This window comes from Cuculus canorus, chromosome 3 (genome assembly GCF_017976375.1).
Source record: "Cuculus canorus isolate bCucCan1 chromosome 3, bCucCan1.pri, whole genome shotgun sequence".
In the NCBI taxonomy this organism is placed as follows: Eukaryota; Metazoa; Chordata; class Aves; order Cuculiformes; family Cuculidae; genus Cuculus; species Cuculus canorus.
In genome coordinates, this window is record NC_071403.1 from 51,429,586 (window position 1) to 51,447,680 (window position 18,095).

Sequence of the window (18,095 nt, forward strand, 5' to 3'; positions counted from 1 at the left end):
ACCATTATTTCTCCGTGAAAGTGGCACTTCTACCCCCAACAGGACAGAACCAAGCAACCCAATGAGACTTCAGCTATAGATCTTCAGCAAAGCTTCAGTTACAGAAACAGGCACTAAAGCTGAAGACTTAACTTCCCCTAACTGCTTAGGTGCCCCAAGATTTGAATTTAATTAGCATAAAAACCCACTAGCACGCACATCAAGAAAAGCCACCGACTTGGCTAACCAATATTTAAGGCCTAATACAGTACTATTGTGGATTTGCACACTAAGCAGTCTTGTGGTTAACTCCACGTATGCTTACTGAACACCAACGGTAATCACCTCAGCCAGAGGCATAAATATCATCCCTATTTTTTTTTTTAAAAAGTAGAAGTTAAAATAATAATTAAAATATTTACCTGGTAAAGCACTTGCCAAATAAATCACTGTTAGATTAGGCAAAGTGGAGTCACTTTTTGTCTCCTCTGTTGAATCTCTGGCATTCTGCAGAAAGGAGGGTAAAAATTATCAAATTACTGAGTAGCATTCTGCCTTAAACAGCTGAATCCGGATCAGGCAGGCTATAGGGTCAGAGTTCGAGTAGGAATTAGATGCTAATGTGATTCTGAAAATCCCATTATGAGCCTTCCCACCTCTGTGAGTGCCTACCTACATATCTTTAAAGATCCAGATCACACAGTTTGTCTACTGTTGCATTGCAAGTCTGTGGCAAAGCAGGGAAGTGCTGCTGGGTTCCCAGGCTCTAAACCTCGAAAGCTTCAGGCCCCGCTCCTTCTGGAAATTGTTAGCACTGACTTTAAACTTCACTATCTTTAATGTCTAGAAACCTCTGTACAGATGAAGCCCCACTTTCCTCGAGAGCAACAGAAGGACGACACCTCTAGTCATTAAAGCAAATCAGAGCCATAGGTCACTTTGAGATCTGCCTGGTACCTGCATCCAGTCCAGGTATTTTCACAAGGTCAACAAAGAATGATAAATAATGAAAATTAAATATTGTTTCTTATACCACTTCACAAAAAGCAGCTATTCTGACACAACTGTGGTGCAGCTTTTTCTAGTAAAATTTATTAACTAACCTTGAAGCCTAAAAAATGCAGAATTCTTGATTTACCTGAATTTGTAACCCTTCCCAGCTTCAGAACACCAACTGGAACATCAACCAGAAACTGAACAAAGATACCTTTTTTATTATTTTCATTTCTCTAAGCCATCACTTTGAATTTGCCTGTTCTGGAGGACTACCAAGACTAAATTACCTCTCCTCCTCAGCTATTTCTGTGCTACGACCTCAACCAAAGGTGACAGTGAAGAATCCACAAGAAAACAAAAATCAAATGTTCTTGCTCTGAACTTTCAAGAAGCTACTGAATGTAAGACAGGGTTTTTTTTTTTTCTTTTTTTTTTTTTTTTTATATCACCATAAGGCCTGTTTATATACTTGGACTGGAAACAGTGCACATTCAGCTGCAATTGATTTCCTGTATGGCAAATACCTCAGGCATTCAAGCTGGCTGGGAACACTGCGGAGGCCTCTTACCATCACCAGTTTTTTGAGATCAGGAAGTTCTGCCCCATGCTTGTTCTTACGCCAGAATAAATAGAGTCCCTGCTGAGTGTCCAAGTTAATTTGGTCTAGGCGAACCGAATCATAAAACAGGCAAGATTTTATATTTCAAAAATCCATTTAAAAAATACTGGTCTACTTTAGACTTCAACGGTAATACAATCAATTCAATCTTGCTAATGTGGCATAATGTTAATCTACAAATGTTTTTTAAATACAAAAACTACTCCATATATGAGATGTGGTTGTTTTGGGATTTTTTTTAATTGAATAGAAATACATTTTCCCTCATCCAGTTGCTATATTTACAGCTATAAATCAACACTACAAGGTAATTTCACTGATTAAAAGAGTATACTTTTTTCCTTTTGGTATCACTAAGTGACAATTATAACAATAATTTCATTGACTGCATTTAGGTTTTTTCTGTTCTTATGTGAACACATAGAATAGCCTGCACTAACACTTCTGTGACTCTGAAGGAGGAAATACGTGAGTAGTTTTACCAGGTTCCTTGGATTAGATTGTAAGAGTTGTGACATTCAAATGCCCAACCACTTGACAGCACCTCAGATTTCAAATTAAGCAGCTCACTTTATATTTTTGTTTTGTAATTACTATCCTACTTTCCATTTAGCCCACTCAAGTTTCCTTAGTCTCAAGTCCTCCAGAGGCAAGGGATTCCATTTTAACTGCTAGTGAAATAATTTAAGAACCCTAGAATGAGACAGACTGGCAACACAGCCACAACTATTTATATACACAAACATCTGTATATTTGTGTATATGTACATAGAACATGTATAAGCAACATGTGTGAATACAAAAAAAATGGGTGTATATATAAAAAAAAAAGAAAAGTCAGGAAACTGGGCAATTCTGAATAAGCTTAAACATTTTATAGGGGCACACTATTTGATATAAGTCTCATCAATAGCAGCTTCTTAGTTCCAGAGTAAAAATATTAGCCTAAAGCTGAGACATATTCCATAACTCCCAAAGGACTCAAAGGCCTTTCAAAGACATTGTATCCATGACTCCAGACAGGGTCCTACAGTCACATCAAAATCAATTAAAGCACAAGCTATTGGATGCTACAGAATGTCCTCCTATCAATCTTTAACTTTTCCAAGAATGTTTTCTACAGATCTTGATATTAGTAGAACAATCAGTAAGGAAAATTAATTTTTCATCCTGTGAATTTTTTGATCAATTCAGCTGGAGAGATGATTTCACAAACATCAATGTTAGAATATTTCACATTTTTGCACAAGAAACAGTACTCCAAAAAAACACATGCATGTTCAATTAAAGAAATTGATTAACCAATATACTGTCATTTCTCCTACAATTTTTATTTAATCTTAAAAAGGTTTGTGTTTTAAAAAGTCTTATTCTAGAAATATATCACAATTATTAATAAATAACCACTTTTAGAAAACATATAGGCTGAACCTATCAAGTAAGTAGTTGTTTAAGAAGCAAAAAGCCCAAAGAAACTTATGTTCAGCTACTTAAGTTGACTTGAACCATAATAGCTGGTTGTCGCAAGAAAACTGTTCCTGGCACCAGGAGATTTCACTGTAGTGTTAAATGAAAAGCTCAGAAACTGGAAAACCGTCTTTCAAAACTCAGTAAAATCAGGTTCTCTTTCTGAGTATACTCTGCACGGGAGACAACCAAAATAATTTTCTGGAAGAGGACTGGTGTTGTATGTTATTCTCTTAGGCGTCTTTGAGATCATCTTCACCTCAATTTTCCTAAAAAAGCGTAAGTGACACACAACTCTTCCATGCTACAACACTAACAGTCCCAGACTGAGATGCTCAGCAGAAGTCTAACATTATCACTTTACTACAATAACCTGTTCTCTTAAATCACAAGTTTGAGCTTTGAAATCTCTACTTTTAATGGATTTTTTTACCCTATTTCTGCTAGGGGGAAAGACCAAAAAAAGCCAAAGCCAGTCAACTACACATAACTGTTTCACAAACTTACAAAGCAGGAACCTGCTTATATTACTATTAGGGTATCAAGACATTTGTTCCATATGTTGTCATCCCTGCTCTTATCTTGTCCCCAACAATACTAGATCACATATCACATGCAGACAAACAACTTCATCCTCACAACTTGGATCATATTGTATATTTGACATAATAAATGGTGTCAACATATACTGTAGTATTTTAAAACAAATACTCTCTCCAAACAACTTCACATATCAATCCTCTAAGAAAAGCTGAAAATAAAATTCTTAATAGAAGTTAACAGGTTAGACAGTAAACCACTGTACAAGTTTAATCACCAGTGAGGAGGACTAAACCAAGAATTTATTTCACGTAATTTTTACTGAATTATCTGCCAGTAGTTAAAGTCCAATTTTTCTGGCCAAGGAAAGCAGCTTGCCTATTACAGCACCAAGGGAAGGACACATACTGTACCACCTTCTCACAGCATGATGTTACTGTGATGAAGAGACAGATGTACTGCATCCCAAGGAAATTGATTCATTCAACATGCGATCACCTGAGTGCTTTCCCAGACAAACTAAGCTAATTTCATGGGCTAAGTGCATGCAGCGCTCCTCAAGTTTCCTTCACCCTACATATTCACAACTGTGAACAACTCTAAAGCTGAGTTGTATTAGAAGATCAACAACTAAGATCGAATCTTTGCCAGAACTCCTCCAGACCATCCCTGGTATGAGCTCAAACTGTCCTCAGTAAAGAAGTCAGTGTTGGGCAAGTACGGGCATAGACAAGTAACTCTGACCCATGTACCAGAACTAATCACCTTCTGAAATGACTCAACATTTATAACTAACAAATAAGAGAAACCAACCCAGTACATTTTTCTAAAATGGTCATAAGACAGGCGTCATTGATCCTCTATTAAAAATGCAAAGGACTCTTCATGCAGCACAGGCATTGATTTAAAAAAACAGCAAAAGAAAAAAACAAAACCAACCAGGAACCACACAGTGGACAAACTCCTCATCACTACAAGACAGCAGCAATGAAAGGGCATTCAGGTGGCCCTGGCACCCACGTACCTCTGCACACAGCCAGGCTGGGCAGATGAATCTGTCAAGTATGTACAGAAGCAATGTCCCTCAGAGATGGAAGACATAAGAAAGCAACAGATCTACATTGACAAAAGCTGGTGACCAGCTTATCTGCTGAAGGCAGCAAACCAGACAGTTGTGGGTTTGTTTTTTCAGATTTTTTTCTTGAAAGGGAGACACAGCTCCTACCCTATCCAAACGGCACACAGTGGCATGCCAAAGATATCCCTTCTTCTCCATACCCCACCTGTTTACACCATAGGATGCATCACATCAAAGCTTTATCAACACAGGGCAGAACAAAAATGCCTATTCTGCTTCGCATTGACCTTGTGGGAATCCTGCGTGAGTGCATACGCTGCACTTTCCATGAAGAAAGTGCTTTGGAAGAGCCAGAGGGGTGCAAGAGCCAAATCCACTGGGTGCATTTGACAACACAGGTGGTTTATTGGCAAGACAGTTGCAGGAAGAACCTCTTCAATAGGGTTTCTTTGGAACTGCACTGTGCATGGAACAGCAGGATGGCTTAACTAGGAGACTGAAGAACCTAGGTGATGTTGTCAGCACGTACAGCCTTCACCAAGGAAGCACACCTGTGCCAAGCTACTAGGAGTGAGTGACATTGCACATAAAGTGGCAAAGTGCAGGCTGCATTAATGGAGATCACCAAGCTGCATCACCATGCAGGAGGTCAGCTCTAAACTCTGCTCAGCACAGCTCAGGACTCAGCAAACCACTCTGTCCTTCACACAAAAAGAAAAATCAGGTTTTCTTGGTGCTCTGTACTGCATTTCCCAACTGGCAGACTTTATGAAAGACCAAAGTGATTCCTGAAGGGCAGATGCATGCCAAGATACCACTCCATAAATCTGAAAGAAACCGTGGAGATTAAATGCTTAATTACGTCCTCAGGAATTACTTACTATCTTTCACTCACAAAATTCTGCAGTGGCTTACTGAAAAGCCTCCACTATGCCTGATGCTTGGTGCTGCAGGTAGATATTTGGAAAACAAATTAATGGCTTTGCACTGGAAATGTGGGAAAAACTCACAAGGTTAAACGAGTTCAAGCTCAGGAGAAGGACATACTGAAGATAATACCCTCCCCTACCACAACACAGGAGAGACTTCACAGCATAATCAACTTGATAAGGCAAGGATTGTAGAAGGTTGCCACACTCCTCACTGGATGCAAGTGGACCTATCTGCCTGCAGGACAGAGACAGCAACCTCCTCAAGGCAGCATGAGCAGAAAAGAGAGATCAAATAATTTAGTTATGATTTCAGACTCATCTAACACAAGACAGACTGGCAATTATCAGAGCAGACTTCAGAAAGGAAAGATTACAAACTTCATATGCCGTTACTATACAAGGGTACAAGCTGTCTCTCCAAATTCAGTAATGATTCATTGTTAAACACATCTTTGTCTACCATTCAAATAGGCTAAGACTACTGATTCGTCAAAGAAATTAGTGTTTCTCCAACAAGCTGAAGTCTATAATGACATCACTCAGGTGATGATAATCACCAAGTTATGACAGCATTCTGAGCAACCTCACAAAGTATGTTATCAGGATAATGAGAAGGGATTGGAAAGTAAACAGTGACAAAGGTTCACAAACATTTGAGTGTGAAGCATGCTAATCTGGGCAGCACTAAACCTGCTTGCAAGCTAAAATGATGTTTCTGCTGATATTAACTTGGTTGCAGTTTAAACAGCAAGTGGAAAGCTTTGTACATACTGAAGTAATAAAGTAGATTACAGACTTGCATAACAAGTAGTTCTTCATTTCACCCATCTATTTTAAGAATTCTTTATGAAGAAGGAACTATAATTTTGCCTTCATGTCAGGTATTGACAACACAAAGCATGATGTTACTTTAAATTGAAGTACCACAGATTAGCGGCACTAGCAGAAAGCAAGTAGTTCTGCCACTATATTTCTGAAATGTGCTAAAACCTCAACTATGAACCTGAACTTACTAGGATAGGCAACACAAATACAAAAAAAAAAAAATAAAAAAGAGAGAAAAAAGAAGAACAGCATACTGTTTGATACTGGTACGTAGAAATCACAAAGCTGCAGCAGTCATCATATCTAATCTTAGGGGACATGCAGGGAGGTAAACGTTGGTAAATATTTTAACAAAGAACAGTTTACAGGAGGTTAGCGCGGAAAACTTGCTTGTGTTTACAGATAACTCCACTTAACACAAGCAGAAGCGTGGGAAAAAGTACAAGCGCTAGAGCCTATTCACTAGATCTAGAAGACAGAAACTACTCATGTGGGATGATTAAAGCAGAAGCTGACCTTGAAGCCCACACCCAGATGACAACGCTGAAAGATGTCAACCACGACCATGAAAGGAAGCTGACTGTTAGGCTGTCCCTGACAGTGCTCCTTAGGGCAATCCAAAGAGCCTTCTCTTTCCTGGGCTAGGTATCAAGGTTTTATCTACAATGTCTCTGAGTAAGCAACTGAACAGGTGATTCAATTGCTGTTCCTGTGACACCCTCTCTCCCTCTGCTCAGTACTTTCAGTGAGAGGATACGTGCATCCTATCAGCAGAAAACATTAGCTGCATCATAGTAATGCCTGGGGCATGATCCTGAAATGTCTGAATGGATATGAATGTTCAAATATTTCAGTGTTCATTAAGTTAGGTTTTCAAAGATCTGGGCAGGGCTCACATGCAAGTTTCTACAGAACGCATGCTTATGGGAAAAAGTTTGGCACTACTTGTAGTCTGAAACTCAATGACAGAGCAGGCAAGCAAGACTTATAGGTTTCAAAGATAATTAGCACTGCTCCCGTCACAAGTTTGCATAGTAAACAGCTGCCAGCCCAAGCTATACCTGTTCACTACACTTATAAAACACATACGCAACTTCCACTACCATAAGCACCCAGGGTCCCGTACAGAACTAGGAAGCAGGACTAGTGGAGCTCCGCCAAGGAAGGAAGAAAGAAAACAAGTCAAATGTATCGAATATCTCTTCTAGATTCACACCACCTTGCTTTGTACTTTCAGAGCAATGCTCTGCATCATGATTAGCAAGAATAAAGGCAGTGATCACCCCCAATATTCAGGTCCTTCAGAAGGCAGCCCAGTGAGCAGCTGACAGTGGTTTTAAGAAGCTTGCAACTTTGCTTAGACAGCTGCTTCTTGCAGCCCTCCTAGATAAGTATCAGTAGCTTTTCCTTCCCAGTCCTCCCTGACTAGGCCTCTTTCTTTTCCTGCACTTGTAATCAAAGTTGCAGTTAAACCTATTTTAGCCTAAGTTCATATAAATTCTACTTTTGATGAATCGGACTAAACAGACCTATTTGATATAACAATCACAACTAAAAAATTACTTATATCCTTAAAGTGACTTAAGAAACTTTTAAAGTTATGAGATAATCTGTCTCAAAAACACTCCTTTGGAAACCCAGTTAACACAAACAGGCTTTGTTAATATATGAAGTTATTATTTAATCAGTTCACATTCATCTCTTGTATTCTTAAACACTCACTCACTCTGATCTATGATGCTCTTCTAAAGCCCCAAGTCTTGGAGCCATGATAGCTGATGGGAATCTCAGCTCTTCTTTCAAAAAAGAAGTTTCGATGCATTAGAGTTACAATAGAAGAACTGGAAAATGTTGCTTTGATAGCCTTAAAAACCAAAAGGAACTAAAAAAAAAATTACAAGATTAATAGTTAATAAACCAAACACACACATTTGGGAAGTCTGAGCTGCAACTGGGGTGAAGACATTGAGACTGGTGATGCAGCACAACTGTCTAGGTGGCTTTGGTTAGTGTCACACAATGAGAGGCTTAATCAAGTCTTAAATGAGCAGCTATTAGAAATGCTTTTAAAAGCATTTTTAAACTGTGAAAAAGGAGGGCACACACAACACTATAGGCTCCATGTCCTCTGCAGTCTCAGTTTACAAGAATAATGTTTTATTCCACTTTTTCCTCATTGCCAGTCCTACAAACGAAAGCTTTTCCTGTGTAACTGCAGTAATGCGGGTTCTCAAAACTAACTAGCAACATCTCTTCAAGTCTTTTTGCCACTTCAGCTGAGAGCTGTAATAATTTTCTCCCCTCCTAAACACTACAAAAGCAAAATGCTGCTTACAGTAACTAGTAGTAATGCATCCTCATTGTTCCCACAAGCAAAAATTCCAGCTTGTTGTAAGAGAGGACCACCATATACAAAGTCTGACACAGAAAAACCCCAAGACTGTGCCTGTAACTCTTTTATTTAACAAATCAAGTAAATAAAATACTATCCTTTAAAGGCGATCAACAGCTCCTGATTGTTGATACAGTTGCATACAATGCTGCCAACATTCAAAGCAGATCATTTTCTGGAAAGCTTTTTGTTTTCCCATCTTCTAGCAACAAAAAAAATGGGTTCCTTTGAGCACCAATTCTATCTTTGGGATCTCTTCGCTGTAAGTCTCAGTCACTAACTGAAAAGTTTCCATTATGAATTTCTTCAGTTTCACAAGAAACTTGATGTTAATTTGCTGTTCACTGTTGTACAGCCACATTTTTCAACTGAGGGTAAGAAAATGTCTGTATTTGAACACATGTCCACTTTACTGAGTGATCAAGTTGAGCCTCGTCTCACTGTGACAGGTTAAAACATGTTCTATAACCATCTCTTTGTCTCCTCCCTCCCACTTCTGGTTCCCAATCCTTAGAATTAGTCTCAGGTTTTTTGTGTCAGACCTCATACAATCACAACTACTCCAAACGTCTTCACTAGAGATTATATTACTAGCTTGCATTTTTTCATATACCATTATGCATTCTATCTTTTATCACATACTCTAGCTAAATATCTGTGCACTACACGGGCGTCTAAGAAGCTTATGGCAAAGTAACTTAAAGCCATAAGTAATATAATAAAATGCGTCTCTTTAACACAGCAATCATCCTTCTCAACAGGACTAAATACAAAAGGGAGTGCTCATCAAATTAATTCCTTTGCGCTAATTATAACTGCCACAGTTTTATAGATGTCTAATCTGAGAAACGCTTCTAATCAGAGTCCTGCAAACAGCTCCCATTATCATTAGACTGGATGTTTCAATTATTTCCTGACCTGGCATATCTGAGCCAAAGGACTTGGGGTACATGACAGGCCATACTTCCTGCTGCCACCCAGCAACATGGTGCCTCACCTCTTCACACTCCCATGCTCCAAAGGCCAAGAACTACAGCTCTGTATTGGCTAGGAAGAGCCTTAGTGATGCCCAGCAATTGCTGGAGTGGCAACCAAGCATGAGGGAAACAAATACGTAAATAAAAGTCAACAGGTCAAGTAGTCTTTGTCATACTTTAATAAGAGTGCTAAATATCTGGTAAAAGATGGACTTCTTTAAAAAAAATGAGATAAACAAAAAAAAAACCCTATCCATTCTGAGTTCATATATTTTGTAGCATCCTTTTCTAGGAATCATTTTTATTTGGTCTTTTTTGAATACAAAGATCACACTTAAAATTTAGAGGTCATACTTCTGTGCAAAACCTTTTTATTAATAGCAGTATCCCAGGCTAATCTGTGGAAGTATTCCTCAACATTAACTGTGTTCTTGTTACATCCGTGTCTAGGTTGATCTCAAAAGAGTTCACCAGAGCCTACAAGCTGTACGCATGATGCTATCACAGAGCTTCAGCTATCCCTGTTAACAATAACCTTTTCAGCAAGGTAAAAATGTCAGAAGCTACTATCATAATTACAGATCTGCTAGCTCTACATGGTTACAGAAAACAGATCAGCTTTGCACTACAGAGTTTGCATTCAAAAATAATAAAGCACTACTTCAAGTATGTGCCTTCATCAGTTGCTACAATCCTATCTAGTTAGCAGGGCTTAAAAAGCCTTTCCTGAATTGCAGCCAAGAAATCACAAGCGTAGGAAAGGCAGAGGACAGGTATTACGGCAGAGGACAAGGGGTATATGGCAATGCAAACAAATGCACATGAAAAAGCTTTCAAACACCCACATTGCACCAAATGATTTAGCAAAAAATACTAATACTGGTGCCACATAAAAAACTGCATCATTGGAAGGTACAACTCTACCAGCCTATACAGATAACAGCAGCAAAAAGCCCCACAAGCTCATGACTTGCCTAAAGTACTTACTAAAGAAGTAGGCAGATATTTCCACTTCCCTTCTACTTTTAACCTTTTAAGTCACAACAAAGCTTTAAAATAAAACAAAACAAACCACAAGCCCATAAAAATCCACCGAAAAAAAACCCAAAGAAATCAAACAAACATACCCCACAGAAAACTACACCATACAGGAAGGTCCCAAGAGCTCAGTTAGCTCCAAACTTTTTCTGTTGGGCACAGTTTGTACCAAGGCCTCGCAGTCATCCACTTTAGGCCCAAGGCATGCCTTTGGACAGTTAACTTCTATTCTCACATCCTGCCCAAGGAAGAAGGAGAACATATTAGCAGATGTCTTGAAATCATGAGAGCTGCCAACAAACTAAGTTCACTACTTGAATATTTCCAAAGCTGCACATTCTTGACATCTACACTTACTTAAAAATCAAGTCAATACTGTCTTTGCAAGATGTTGTCTGGTAAGATTATAAATTACAAACACATTTGACTACACATATCTTCCTGCTTTTTTTTTTTTTTTTTGAAAATGATAAGTAAAACAACAAGAAAAACGACACATTAACACTTAGCCTAAGAATCATAACATGCCTTTGCAGGGATGCACTCAGTCATATGGCCACAGGTCAATGTTGTATACCTAGGACTCTATATATGTCTGCAACACAAAGCCAACATTCCTGTAAATGAACATATTCAAAACTGAACCTTTTATCCAAGTACTTTGCATAAGTTCTAGTTTGCCAACTGAGAACACAGAGGAGAAGCAGAAAGTCAAAGTTTAATAGCTAAGCATCTACATGGGCCTGAGAACAATAACAATATTCATTAAGAGACCGATCTCAAACTGCCATCTCATAATTTCAAGACAAGTGCCTTATTAATAAATTTTCTAACCTTAGCATAACTCTTATGTTTGCATCTCAAAGCACCGACACACGTTGGTAAAGAGTTCCCAAAAGTTATGAAAACTACATGCCACGCACAGCAAGGAAAAAGAAATTTTTTTTTTTAAATAAAACTCAAGGAAGCCGTACCTTGCCCCATGCCAGGCACGGTGAATTACACAGCCAGGAGCTGCTACAGCCAGATTTAGCTTTGTACAAGCTAACAAGATTCCTTTATAAATTTAGCTAGAGGCACAGGCAACAAACACTTGTGGAAATTTGAACCGCAGCTCTCCAGCAGCAAAGATTGTTCCCTCCAAGAAAGAAACAGTAGCAAAAGAGGACTATTAGTAGGCTCTTATTACACAGCTTTCAAAACACCTATAAGTCATCAGGTTCTCCGGGCAGCATTATTAAATCGCCGAAGTACAAGCAAACATTAAAAGAAAAAAGAAAGGCCACAGCTGTTTCTGAGCCTGCCAATTAATAATCCAAGGGGAAAAAAGCCAACTAAAGTGAGACCGTATTGGAAGCCAGCTGAATGTACAGCTAAGTTTGCTTCAGGTCCTTTTCCCTCATACTTGGAGCACTGCGGCTTGTGGAGGAAGAAGTAAATGAGTGCCTCGGGTCCATCAATGCTAAGGGCTCCGAAGGGCTTCTTCAACAAGAGGGACCAGAACTGGGACACACAACCCACAAAGCAGGGAAAAGGGCAGGAGATGGGGAAACGCATCCAGGGTCCCACGGGGCTCTGCTCTTCCCCAGCTGCCTCTCTCCCTTCTCCTCGCCCCAGAATAAACGTTCCTGATACGACTGATCGTGTTGTTAACTTGTTTTTTAACACCCTTTAGGCCACCTTTATCACAATCCAACTAACGCGACTTTAAAACACACACAAAAAAAACCGAGGGGACAATTTTCCAGAAGACAGAGGTTTGCTAAAGCATCTGCACAAAGCCTGAAACGCCGCACAATTCGATCGCGCCTTCAAAGAAAACACCTTTTCCCTCCCCTAAAACGGGGTTTCGACGAAATCGTCACACCTCGGCTGAAGCCCAGCGAGCGCGGTGCAGCCCGGGCTCCCCCTTGGAAGCGGAGCGGCCAAACAAAGCCCCTTCGGTGGGCAAAGAGCGAGGGAGCAGCCCGAGAGCTCGGCGCACGGTGCCTGCTGCCGCCGGGGCTCGCACAAAGGCTCCGGGACCACCAGGGGCTTTCAATGGGCCTCCCCAGGCCACCCCTCGCCCCCCTGCCCCGGGACGCGTTTTCCCCTGGGGTCGAGCCGCCCCCTCCCCAGCGCGAACAAAGCCCCCGCGCTCACCGGCAGCCGCCTCTCGCCGTCCTCTGCCCTCGCACACCCGCTCCTCCTCCTCCTCCCCTTTCAAAGCCGGGTGCGGGGTGGGGAGTGCGGGAGGTTATCCTGCCTCCCCCCTCCCCGGCTCGTAACTCATTCAGCGGGTGTCCCCCTGGCAGCGGCCGCGCCCCGGCTCCCTCCGTGCGCTCGGGCTCCGGGCAGCGGCTCAGTCTCCAAAGTTCCTCCTCCCGGCCGGGCTGGGGACTCTCTGAAACTCTCCTCCTCCTCCTCCATCCAGCTCCCGCAGCCGAGCCGCAGCCTCAGCCCCTCCCCAGGGACGCACGGGCTGCAGCTGACTCCGCTCCCCTTCTTTTTCCTCCTCCTCCTCCTCCTCCTCCTCTCCCGGAGGCTGGGAAAGGGGGGGAAGAGAGATTAACCACTCGGACTTGTCTCTGGAACCGAGCCAAAGAGAGCAGTCAGATTACAGCCCCGGGAAGAAGAAGGGAGGAGAGGAGGGAGACGGGAGGAGAAGGGAGACGGGAGGAGAAGGGAGACGGGAGGAGAAGAGGAAGGGGGGAGAAGAAGAAGAGAGAAGAAGAAGAAAAAGAGAAGAAGAAGAAGGGAGGAGACGGGAGAAGAGGAAGGAGACGGGAGGAGAAGGAAGGCAGGAGGAGAGGGGAGAGGGGAGACGAGAGGATAGGAAGAAGGGAGAAGATGGAGAAGGGAGAAGAAGGAGAAGGGAGAAGGAGAGGAAGAAGGGAGAAGAAGAAGAAAAAGAGAAGAAGAAGGGAGGAGACGGGAGAAGAGGAAGGAGAAGGGAGGCAGGAGGAGAGGGGAGACGGGAGGAGGAGAAGAAGGAGAAGGGAGAAGGAGAAGAAGGGAGAAGAAGAGGAAGGGGAGAACAAGAAAGGGGGAGAAGAAGAGGAAGGGGAGAACAAGAAAGGAGGAGAAGAAGAAGGGAGGAGACGGGAGAAGAAGAAGAGGGAGAAGAAGTGAGAAGAAGAAGAATGGAGAATGAGAAGAAGAAGGAGAAGGAGAGGGAGAATAATACTACTAATAATCAGCTACCCTTTTCATGCAGGGAGACAGCACGTGGCTTTCCTGCTCTCCCTCCGCTGCCAGGGCACTGCCTCCCCGCCCGGGAGCCCCATCCCTGTCTCCGCAAGCTCCCCGCTGGCTCCTCTCGCCGCCACGGGTTTGAAATACAATGATCTCGGGCACAGCATCGGTATTAAATGGTGAGAGTACTTCTGTAAACGAGTACGAGTCGCCAGAGTGCAAAAGGGCAGGTCCACCCTGAAATTGCAGTCCATAAAAAGCAAATTCAAAAAGGTTTAAGAGACTACACCTGCCTCTTGGCAGCCTGCCTGCCCTCTTCTTTGGAAAGGTGAGTTTAAGTTTATTTTTTAATAATATTGTGTAAGATATGCACAAAGAGAAAAACTGCTTAAATAAAGCCTGAATTCTTCATACGTGTGCAGTGGTCCTTATTCTTCCGAGCCCTAACAAAATCCTTGGTTTCCTGTAAAAACCATGTTCCATGCTTCACATTCAGAAAAGTTATATCGCTTTTGTTCTATAACATAGTTTCTCCCTCTACTCGTGTTAGTATGGAGCATGTGGGATCTGAGGAAACCTAGTATGTCGGAATAGCTCATAGTTTTAAGTTGTTGTAACAAGTAATTACAGCAGTCATTCAGAAAAACAGGAAGTTTCAGTGTTTGCCCTCATCTTACCTGTTCTCACTGGAATCCTTCAAACAAACAAACAAACAAAATATAAAACCACACCCACCACCACCACCTCTGGCATAATCTGTTTCTGTAACTGTATCATTAATTCAAAAGCCCAGAGCTTTTTTTCCCGACAGGCACATTGAATATGCTTCAGACCAGTGCTGAGTTTTAAAAGATTAACATGTTTATGAATTAATTTTGGCCATGTTTCAAATTGAAATTTTGCATTTAATAAGTCTGACTATACTACTCTCTCAACTAACGAAAAAAAAACCTCAAGTGTTTTAATGACAGTCATTCTTATGCATAACATTTATTCACATTGCTGAAGCAGAGCATAGTTATCACCAAAGGGTTGGTCCCATTCCTCCTCTCCTTCCTATCACTGTGCCATCAGGTGGGAAAGGTAGATTGCAGAAAGCTAGACTCAACAGTCAATAATATGGAATGGCACTCCACAAAGTCATTCAACAGGGTAAGTGAGGAAAGGGCAAGTAATTTCTGATATGACCAGTAGCTCCACTAAACCCAGTACACTGGTCATGACCTGCACTGCACGGCTACTGTGTCTGAATTCAGCATCTGACAGAGTACACATTCTTGCCTCAGCACACTGCACTCAGGCCTTGTGCTTTGGACAAAAATTTGGCCTTCATTGGGAGGACAACTGAAAAAAAAAAAAAACCAAAAAGAACCTCTCTGATGAAACTATTGGGAGAGAAGCATTTGTAGCTCTCCCATGGAGGTAATCAGGGAATATTTTTCCTCTACGATTAGTATCTTTTAAAATATGATAATAAACTGAACTACTGGTTCATGCATTTAACCTAGGACAGATTAAAACAAATGAAAATGTATGCACATTCCCAAATGGGAAATAGAAGAACAAAATCCCCAAACCACAGAGTATTCCAAGTTCCTTTAAGAAACTGCACAGTCTCTGCAAATATGTTTTAAAGGCCTTACATGATCTGTTCCATATGGAGTTTGTTTTCCTCAGTGCTGTGACTAACGGGAAAAATCTTCAAGAGGAGAAGTCTCTTTCTCTCTCTTCATCTTTCTACCTCCCTCTCCCCAAAGGACTGATCTTGAGCCAGTCTGGTTTCTGTTTGCTTGTGCTAAATATAGCGTTCCAGTGAACTAACCAAATACTTCCAGTTTTATGTCGAATGACTGATAAAGTATGATCATTGTTGCAGAAAGAATCAGAGGTTTAAAGGTCAAGCTTTACCATACTGTCATACAAAACAGTGTTCCTGAAGAACCACCCATTTTTGGAGGATTTAGATACATGGACAAAACGTCAGAACATGTCTCTGAAGGTAATCCAGGTGACTATTGGTAAAAGGCCATGAGTGACAAGGAAACTGCTGGCAGGCAAAACTGGGTATTACCTGTGCACCAGAAGGCCTATGGCACAAGCGAGGGCACCATGTGTTGTGAGGGGTTCCCAAACAGCTGGTTCGGTCACCCTCAGCAGCACTCCTGTGCACAGGCAAGACAAAAGCCTCCATTCCCCTCACCTCCTTCCTTTTTGGCGTGCATCTTTACCTACGCACTCTCATGGCATCTCTCACACCCTCATACAGCTTCCCCTCTCACATAAGGTGGGACCCTGCTCCACCCATCAGCTCTTCAACACTGTCTCTCCTGCCACCCCTGCAGAACTTGCACCACTGATGAGCTGATATCTTCCACACCTGTGGTCAGAACTTGCCTTCATGTACCATTTGAAAAGTAGTTTGCTTACTACGGTTGGGATCTGTAACCTAACCTTATTTTCCCCTTTGGGATTTTCCTTTCTTTTAAGAAGTCTGCTTATGTCAACCAGTCTACTGTGCTTATTGTGCATATGCATATGTTCTCAAACATCACAACATTTCTTTACATCACCAGGACTGAACTGCACCAGTCGTCATCTTAAAGTTTTTCTCATTTAGCTGTGGCTTACAAACCTGTAAGCAATGCTCTTAAGAATACAGAAATCTGTGTCCCTTCAAGTTTTGCTGACTGATTATGAATTTCATCGTTCACTTGAAAAGATGCACAAATTTATCTGTTCTGAGTTAGAATCTGAAGGGAGGGGGGAAATCTGTCGCTACAATAGCAGAGAACTGCTACTTGTAACCAAGCACACACATACACACACTTAAAAAATCAAAAGGCACATACCAGATTCGATTTTTTGGTAAGGGTCAGGGATCTGTAGAGGCAAGCAGCTGCATCCATACCATGCACAAGGGTGTAAGGCAGGGAAAATGGATGTAATCTTAACCTGGGCACACCCAATCAGCCTAAATAAAATTAAAAAAAAAACCTGCAATGTGGTCTTTGCCTGGCATCTAAATTAATTATTCCACCCACACTACAATTTAATTGGCAGGCACAGGTACACTCATTTGCTTTGCAAAACAACATTATTAAGTGTGGGGTTTCTTTAGAGCTATACCCCTGTTAAACAGAATATAATCTTTCATGTATACCAATGCCAAGGAGTACACAACTGTTCCAGTAATTATATGTTCCAGTAAAATCATTAATATAAAATAAAATGCTATCATACCTACTTTATGCTTGGGTCCTGTAGGTATTCAATCACCTCCAAGTTGATGAGATAGCTATGTGAAAAAAAAAAAAAAAGCAAGTATGTTTATGTCTTTACAGCAACAACTGCTAAAAATTCTGCTCACAGACTATGAAGTTCAAAATGTCTCACTCCCAATCTTACCACAAAGTTTAAGTGGAAGTACTTTAAACGCATGATGACTTTGCATGCCAGTTGCCTTGGGAAACAAATAGTACACATAAAGAGTGGGAGTAAGATGATGAAGTTTAGTGGTTACAAGTATGAAGACTGTGAACATAAGAAAAGAACAAGATATTGTACAGAAGAAATTGACTGGAGTTAATCTTTCTAGGGAGAGGGTTTGATTCCTCCTTTGTCTGGGAATGTTTCCATGCAGAAGTAATGATCTTTTGAGATCACTTGCTTTTGCAGACAGCAGCACTGCTTGGATCCTCCACAAATGCGACTGTGTTTCATAAGAAAAGCACACACACCAGCTGCAGTTTTTGCAAAACAGACTTCTGGTAAATTAGGAAGCTAGCACAATTTTGTTGTCAGCTCCATTCTCAAATTCCTTTCAAGGCTTGGTCCTTAAGCACAACTTCCGTTTCGTTATCTTTTCTTAAGCATTGTGGTAGGTAACAACCTTCTACATTTCCCATCCTTTCTCCTCCAGAAATTTTTGTTCTGGCTTATTCCTGAAAATATTTGCATCTACACCCTTGCAAACAAAAAGACATGTTACGGTCTTGCAAAGGCTTATCTTCTTCCCAATGAAATTATCTTTGGAGTATTTTAGGTTACAAGACTAGAACTGAACAGTTAATTTCAACCT

At 41.1% G+C, this 18,095-nt stretch overlaps 1 protein-coding gene across 5 annotated transcripts in view; it reads right to left on the reverse strand.

Moving 5' to 3' along the window:
• Nucleotides 1-13,314, reverse strand: part of PLEKHG1 (pleckstrin homology and RhoGEF domain containing G1) — a 138,981-nt gene extending 125,667 nt beyond the window's left edge. For 2 of the 5 annotated variants that reach the window (XM_054063103.1, XM_054063099.1), the window contains exon 1: nt 12,986-13,314. The gene's annotated coding sequence lies outside the window, so the exon portion shown is untranslated. Of the gene's footprint in view, nt 1-401; nt 487-10,932; nt 11,082-12,985 lie in introns of all 5 variants that reach the window. The other 3 variants (XM_054063098.1, XM_054063097.1, XM_054063100.1) reach the window with 3 other exon arrangements.
• Between the last annotated feature and the right edge of the window lie 4,781 nt (nt 13,315-18,095).